The sequence below is a fragment of the Camellia sinensis genome, chromosome 10, assembly GCF_055761805.1.
Source record: "Camellia sinensis isolate YWXY chromosome 10, ASM5576180v1, whole genome shotgun sequence".
Classification (NCBI taxonomy): Eukaryota; Viridiplantae; Streptophyta; class Magnoliopsida; order Ericales; family Theaceae; genus Camellia; species Camellia sinensis.
In genome coordinates, this window is record NC_138970.1 from 60,258,951 (window position 1) to 60,266,504 (window position 7,554).

Sequence of the window (7,554 nt, forward strand, 5' to 3'; positions counted from 1 at the left end):
GGAAAGCTTCAAGTAAAATTCTTCAATACTTTGAAATAGACCACAGCTCTATTCATACTTTTTTTATTTTTTTATTTCTCAATCAATAAGTAACTAATTATAAATACGAAAAATATTTATATTATCAAACAAATCACTAACTCATACTTTTGTACAATATTATTACTATTTTTTTAAATAAGTTTTAAACATCCAATACAGACTCAACACAATGTATGCTACAACACTATGGATTGGGAATCAGATCACAGTGAACATTTTGAGTTGTGTATTGTATGTGTCTGTTTGAACCTACATGGAAGGAAGCACATGCGAATTTGGGACAGTGACTGCATACCCTTTCTCTTTCTTTTGATTTTTTAAGTATCTACTGTATTGTTCTACATGCTAATTTTGTAATTAAGTTCTGATGTCAAACTTAAACATTTCAATTGACTTAAACCCACTTCATATTGTATTGTTTTGCATGCTACATCCTTTCAATTTTCTCCCACAAAAGCACCCTGTCACAATTTTATATATATATTTTAATCTTAATATATATATTCTTTGCCTTCTGTAGCTCCTACAGTATTACCTACACTTCCTTCACTGGGACAAACTTCATATATTATACCAAGGGATTGTTGATAGTTTATTATTTGCTTCTTTTGAGAGTGACATATATTCTTCAACCTTGAATAGATTTAATTTTTTGAATTGGATATTTTGATGGCTATACTAGAAATGTATCAATGTGCTCTATCTTCATTTATTTATTTTGAAGACTGAATAGTGATCTTTGAAACATAAACTTGACACGCAGACCTGGCCATAATGCAAATGAAGATGTTCACTTGACAGTGAGGAAATCTACAGCAGGTCCGCATTTGAATATGAGAAATATGGGATTTGTTACGCTACACTAGATGTAAATTATAGTATTTATGGTGCATATATGGTGGTGAAAATCCATTAGAAAAGGAGATTGTAAACTTAAGACCAGGGAAAGCTTCGAGTAACTCACTTAGAGATCAATTAAAATTTGTTATTTAAAATATTAACATATAGTTCTGGGAAAGCTACTGAAGATTAAAGTTGGTTTTGTTGGTTGTCGTTTATGTTGGTTGTTGATTTACTCGATAGATAGTATAAATTTGTTTTGTTTTTTTGTTTTTGTTTTGTGGCATAAATTTATGTTTGGACTTTCTAAATGATAAATGGTGAACTTCAAAATACTTATGATTATAACGAATTTTGATTTTGGTTTTAATTTGAATTGGATACTTTGATGATGGTTATACTAGAAATGTATCAATGTGCTCAATCTTCGTTTATTTATTTTTCTTAATTAATGATTGAAGACTGGATAGTCATCTTTTAAACATAAACTTGACATGCAGATCTGGCCATAGAGCAAATGAAGATGTTCACTTGATAGTGAGGAAATCTCCAATCCTCGATTTCTGCCTCTCGAACTCGGCTCGCAAGGTAGTCCTCGGTTTCTACTTCTTCCCTTCTCTCTTTGTTGGGCTGTGTGTTTTTTTTATTATTGCGATTTCTGATACTGTTTGGTTAATTTTAGGTTTTTTTTTTTTGAGTTCGTGTCCTGCCTCTCTCTTTCTCTTTCTGACGGGCTGTGTCTATTTTTTAATTGTATCTACATATGAATAATTGTGATTTCTGATGTTGTTTGGTTAATTTTAGTGGTTTTTTTGAGTTCATTGTGAAATTCGATTATATTTGATTGGATGTTATTGTTGTTGTTTATATTCATGTTATTGTGTGTACGAATTTTTCCCCGGAAAAAAGTACCCATAAAGTGCCTTCAATTTATAAACGTGGTTTCACACAATCACAGCACCTTCGATCTTCCTTACCATTGCCAGACTTGGCTTGGAGAATGAGATTCAATTATTATGGTGTTACCCTCCCTCTGAAATTTCAACAATTTTTATTTTATTTTTAATAGGAAATTTCAACATTGTCGAGGAAGCATCATTGTATCAGTGAAGTTTCGGTTCAGTTCTTATCCTCGAGACAGTGAGTCTTCGCTCTCAGTTTTTGGATTTGATACATTGATTTCTAATTTATCTTATTTGAAATATTGCATTCCAGTATAAAAATTGTTAATTTCTGTGTTTGATATTAAAGATTTAGATTTTGTAACAATTTTATCTGACGTAAAAATGTGAAACAGCACATCTAGCAAAAAATCAACTCAAACAGAAAGGAAACAAGTCACCAATTCCTTTGTTGTTTTTCAGCTATGTTAACTCACAATTTCATTATTCTTTTTTGTTTTCCTCAAAGATGTTTGGTTCATAGAATTGTACAACATTTGAGGATAACAGAGTATTTAACAATTCTTCCAAATTTGAGTTTGAATTCCCAAACGAGGCACAACTCTTGATAAAACAATGTAACCAAGAACAATAAAATGGCTGCATCATCCACAAAATAAAAATTCAATGATATGATCAATTTTTTTTAATATGATATCACCATTATATTAATTTTATTTTTTTTTACGTCCAATGCCCATTTACAAACGAGTAATAGTGTGATAAGTAAATTTGTTTATCTTATCATCATCTTTACATTAGTGGAATGGATCCCAATCATTAATTCAATTTGTTTTTATGGGATGATTGATAGTGGTATCATGGCTCAACACAATCCATGTGTTGCACATATTGTTTTATAGTTTGGCAACTTAATTTCAATAGGACTTCTAATATAATATATCCTTTTAGTCATGGGGGAACCAAAATTTAAAGCTTAAATAAAAAAAATAAAAAAAACTATCCATGCATTCTTCTTTAATTGAATTGTCATTTGTGCTTCTGTTTTATTGCACTTTTCATCAGGTTTATTTAAGAAAATTAATTCCATGATTGTATCCATAAATCCTATATCACATCTCTCTTGCTTGCTTTGTATCTTCAAGTGATTAACAGGTTTCTTGATTTCTTCAGCGCAATGGTATTTTAAAGTGCGTAGGTTTCTTGATTTCAAATTTAAAACTCTCTCTCTCTCTTTTCTCTCTCTCAGCTTTTGTTGTTTCCTTCTTTCCCCCATCAGAGCTCACTCCGGTAAGTTATTTCTCTCAGATTTTGTTGTTTCACTCCTCTCCTTCTTTCTCTTTCAGCTTTTGTTGCCCTCCGTGAAATTTATAATTTTAAAGTTGCCCTTTTGTTCTCTATTCTGTTTAAAATATGTAGAAATTCAAACATGTCTACAACTCCAGATATTGATTATTCTTTGTTTTTCCTTTTCCCCTCTCGTTTCTGCCTCTGCTACATTAATTTTGTTTCCTAGCTCTTTGATTTACACATTATGATGAGAAAGTAGACCAATGCAGCTCTTTTTTATTTTTTAGATAACTAAATGAAGAATTATGTTTGAAATCAAAATTACAGCGCTGATAGGAAGTTGACTGACTGGAATACAGGGAGAAACTAAGCCTGGGCGCAAAACACTTCTCCTGATGATGGTTTATCAGACAGACTTATGCCACTGGGACGCCCAAGTATGTATTCCATCAATGCAATGGTGTTTTAAAGTGCGTAAGTTTCTTCATTTTTCATTCAAAAATTTTAAATATGATTCAAACTCCAAGGTTTATTTGGTAGCACATTGTTGTTCATTGTTGGTTTTCAAATAATTTCTTCTTCCATGTGTTTGTTTTTTTTATTATTTTTTTTATTTATTGAGTTGGTCTTCCATGTGTTTTGTATTAGCCACAACTGGTTGCATATGTAATGCTTGATAAAAAGGTTCAGTTAGAAAGATCATTTGCTTACATATGTATTATCATGTGCAACGTCTCCTATTTGGAACTCTAGAACCTTTGTACACTTGAGAAAAGTCTAATATCTATATTCATACATATTATTGTGATTTGTGAATAAGGTACTGCAAGTCCAAGGAAAAATCAAACACTGAATTTTCATTATTGATGAGTTCGTTTTTTTAACTTTTACATTTGATTCATTTAGGTGATTTTTGTGTAGTTAGTTCAGTTTATAGTTGTAGCAAAATTTGAAAATATTTCTCTTATATTTGGTTAGAATGGTTTAGATAATCCCAACTAAAAAGTGAAGCGTTGAGATTTTTTTCACTCTCTCACTATTTCCATTTCTCTCTTCTTTCTCACCATACCTCTTCTATCTTCTATTGACTCTTTCTCTTCTTTCCCTACACCTACAACACTGCTGTTCACCCCTAAGCCATCACCGACTCTGTTCGCCTCACATGTGCCTCTTCCACATCCCCTTCATTCCCTGCTAATGATGTCGCCACCAGTGGCAATGGATGCCTCCCAAACCTTTTTTTTTTTTTTTAATCTTTTTCCCATTTGTATCCTTTTTCCCATTTGTTTTCTTTACACCATGCTTTTAGGTACGGGCATACACTAAATTTTCTTTACACTGTGCCTCCCAAACAATGTATAATGCTAAATTTTCTTTAGGGAATTGACCCACAATGCCTAAAATATTGTTCTGTTGCTATACATGGTGTAATTGGTATTGTTTATGCATTTGTATTTGTTGTATAGGTACTTTAACTCATTGCAGAGTGAATGCTTTTCTGCCTGTTTCCAATCCGATGTAAATATGGTCATTTCAGCACCAACAGGAAGTGGAAAAACAATATTTTTTGAGCTTTGCATTTTGAGACTGCTCTCAAGGTTCATCTCTACAGAGGGAAGATTTATTCACTTAAAGCGAATGCTTAAAACAGTAGGCTTTCTACAATTTTGTATATGAAAAATTTTTAGATGTTTATTTAAACACTGAAAAGTGCAGAAGATTATTGATTTCACACCTATAGATGTTCTTTATTTCATTAACTTTGTATTGTTGGTTGGTTTTGATTTATATATAGATATATAATATATTTTTAGGGTCTATTATACCTTATTGTCTAACTGATGAGGTCTATTATAATTGTTAAATCCATAATTGCTTCAACAGTTGAAATCTTTTCATGTATGCGTTCACATTTATCAGTGATTAGAAAAGGGATGTACCTTACAAAACATTTACAGTAGTATTTAGTCCTTACATAGGTGTTTCCATGATTTTATATATCTGTTGTGTTACATAAGGTTTGAACAAAATATATATGGTCTCTCTGCACCATTAGTAAGTTGTTGTACTTGATTTTTTCTTATTTCCATGTGGTGTAGATTGTGCTGAGAATACATTTTTTAAAATCTCATGTGACCATGTAGGCAAGTTAAATTTTTTTTTTTCCCCTATATTTTTTCTCATGTAGTTTTGGGTTTATAATTTGCAAAGAACTATTACAATGTTGAGTTGTGGCAATAGCACTAGCAAGTGTGCATTGCTTGGTGTTTAAAATTAATTTTTTTTTTAAATTACAAAGTATTGGTTGGTGTGCATTTCAATTTTAATTTTTTTTATAGATTATAGAGCACTGGCTGGCATGCATTGTTTGGTATTCAATTTTAATTTAATTTTTTTTTTGTAATTGTCAAGCATTGGTTGTGCATTGTTTGGTGTAATTTTTTTTGGATTATTGTGTTAACAAATGTACAATATCTTTGGTTTGTGCGTTTTATTTTGTATCTATAATTTTTTTTTTTTTTTTGACTTGCTTGGTAAGGATGCTTTTATTTTTAATTTTTGTGTTGATATGAAGTTTATGCTTTAGAGTCATAAAGTTTGTTAATAAAATCAAAATGTTTATGGTTGAGTTACTTGCCGTACTTTAAATAGTTGATTAGGAAATGTTTATTTTCAAGTTTAAAAAAAAAAGAAGAACTTTTCAAAATTAACCAGACCTTGATTTATATTTTGACTTCAATTTTTTAGCAACAAATGGAATAAATTATATTTTAACCCAACAATTTTATATTCAATTATATTTTGATTTTATCATTATTTGCACCGTGCCTTTAGGCACGGGCATACACTAGTTAATCAATAAAGGACAAATGAAATTTGTAAAAAGTAACAGATTCATTTATATAACAGGTACTTACATATTTTCTTGGGCAAACAAAATAGACACATCCTTTATTTCCATTTGCATTGGTTCATACAATACGCACGGAAGCTGTTCTTCCACAATTACAAAACATTGGCTTTAATCTTAAGTTCGTATTATTAGTAGAAGATGAAGCCATTTGTTTATCTACATAAAAAATACCACATACATGGATATTGGGTTTGTAGAGGGGAGGAAAAAGGAAAAGAAAATTGAAAAAAGAAAAAAGAATAAAAAGCTTCTTCAATTATTTATATATATTTTCTTGTCATCTCTTTATAAAGCTTCTTCATGTGAACGCAAAGCTTTATAATAAGATGGCCTGTGTCACCCTATTTTGTTGTCATCTCTTTTTCATGGTGACAATATCACTCACATTAAAGTATACCTCTCTCTACTCTCTCATATGCTTCTATATGAAACTGTTGTTTTCATGAAGGCTCTAAACTTTGCTGGTATTAGTTTGGTTTTGGTAATACCAATTGAACACTGCTTTTCCAATGAAAATGCCAATCATCTCTGTAAAATTCATCATCTTGTCATCAAAATACATGTCCTTTTTTAACAAACTTGAGTGGTTTGGCATCTTACTTTAATAACTAATTATAGAACTCAATGAACTAACTAAATAAAAAAAAAGTATAATAATTATGCATCAAAGTAGCATCTAGGCAACAGAAGCCATGCATCCTATCCTTCCTAAACACATGGGATGGGAGGAGAATACTCCTACTACTTTATAGGTCTGTCCAATTAGTTCAAATTTGATACATGTTTATCTGAGCCTCTAAGCATCTAGCTCAAACTATGTTAGTAATCAACCCTAGCTAACAAGGTTCAGAAATTGATGATTGTACAGATGCATTTGCCCTAATTATGCCATAATATCACATTTACATGTTACCTGTAGGCCCATCAGTTCATGTTTTAATTTTTAGATTTCTATTACAGAGATGGTACCCTGTAACGTCTGGTCATATTTGATGATGTGCCTATAGGAATGCACTTTTTACAAGCTTTAAAGGCAATTCTATATTCTATATCTGATTCCTGTTTCTAAATAGTTGATGATGAGGGGCAAAATGGTAGGCAAAGTATGAACTCATTTGAGTCTTCTGATGACTTTGAGCGTCGAATATAGGCAAATCCCAGTAATGTCCCAAAATAAATGCACATACAGGTATGAAGGCAAATCCCAAAGCCTAACAGGTATGAAGGCAAATCCCAAAGCCTAACAGGTATCACAAATTAAAGCCAAATCTGGAACCCTAACACAAATAGCAAACAAAATCCAACCCGAAACACACCCAATCGACTAATTTCTACAAAAATTGAAGCCAAACGTAAACCCTAACTTCACTATGATTCAGGTTTACCTCGATTCGCTGTCGCAGGCTCTCCGTTCGTCCTCCGTTGTGGTTCGTCGTCCTCCGTCCTCCGTTTCGTCTGCCTCTGCCGCCGTTCGTCCTTTGAACCCCAAACACTCATTTGAACTCCTTCGCACTCTTGCCCTCTCGCTGTCTGTATACATATGAGGGGAATTTTGAAATCCCTTTT

At 31.8% G+C, this 7,554-nt stretch overlaps 1 long non-coding RNA gene across 1 annotated transcript; it reads left to right on the forward strand.

Moving 5' to 3' along the window:
- Positions 1–816: 816 nt before the first annotated feature.
- LOC145801133 (uncharacterized) lies at positions 817–4,747 on the forward strand. Its single transcript, XR_014342061.1, has 4 exons — positions 817–1,470; positions 1,952–2,022; positions 3,034–3,074; positions 3,402–4,747. It is a non-coding gene; the product is annotated as an uncharacterized LOC145801133 (long non-coding RNA).
- Positions 4,748–7,554: the final 2,807 nt, after the last annotated feature.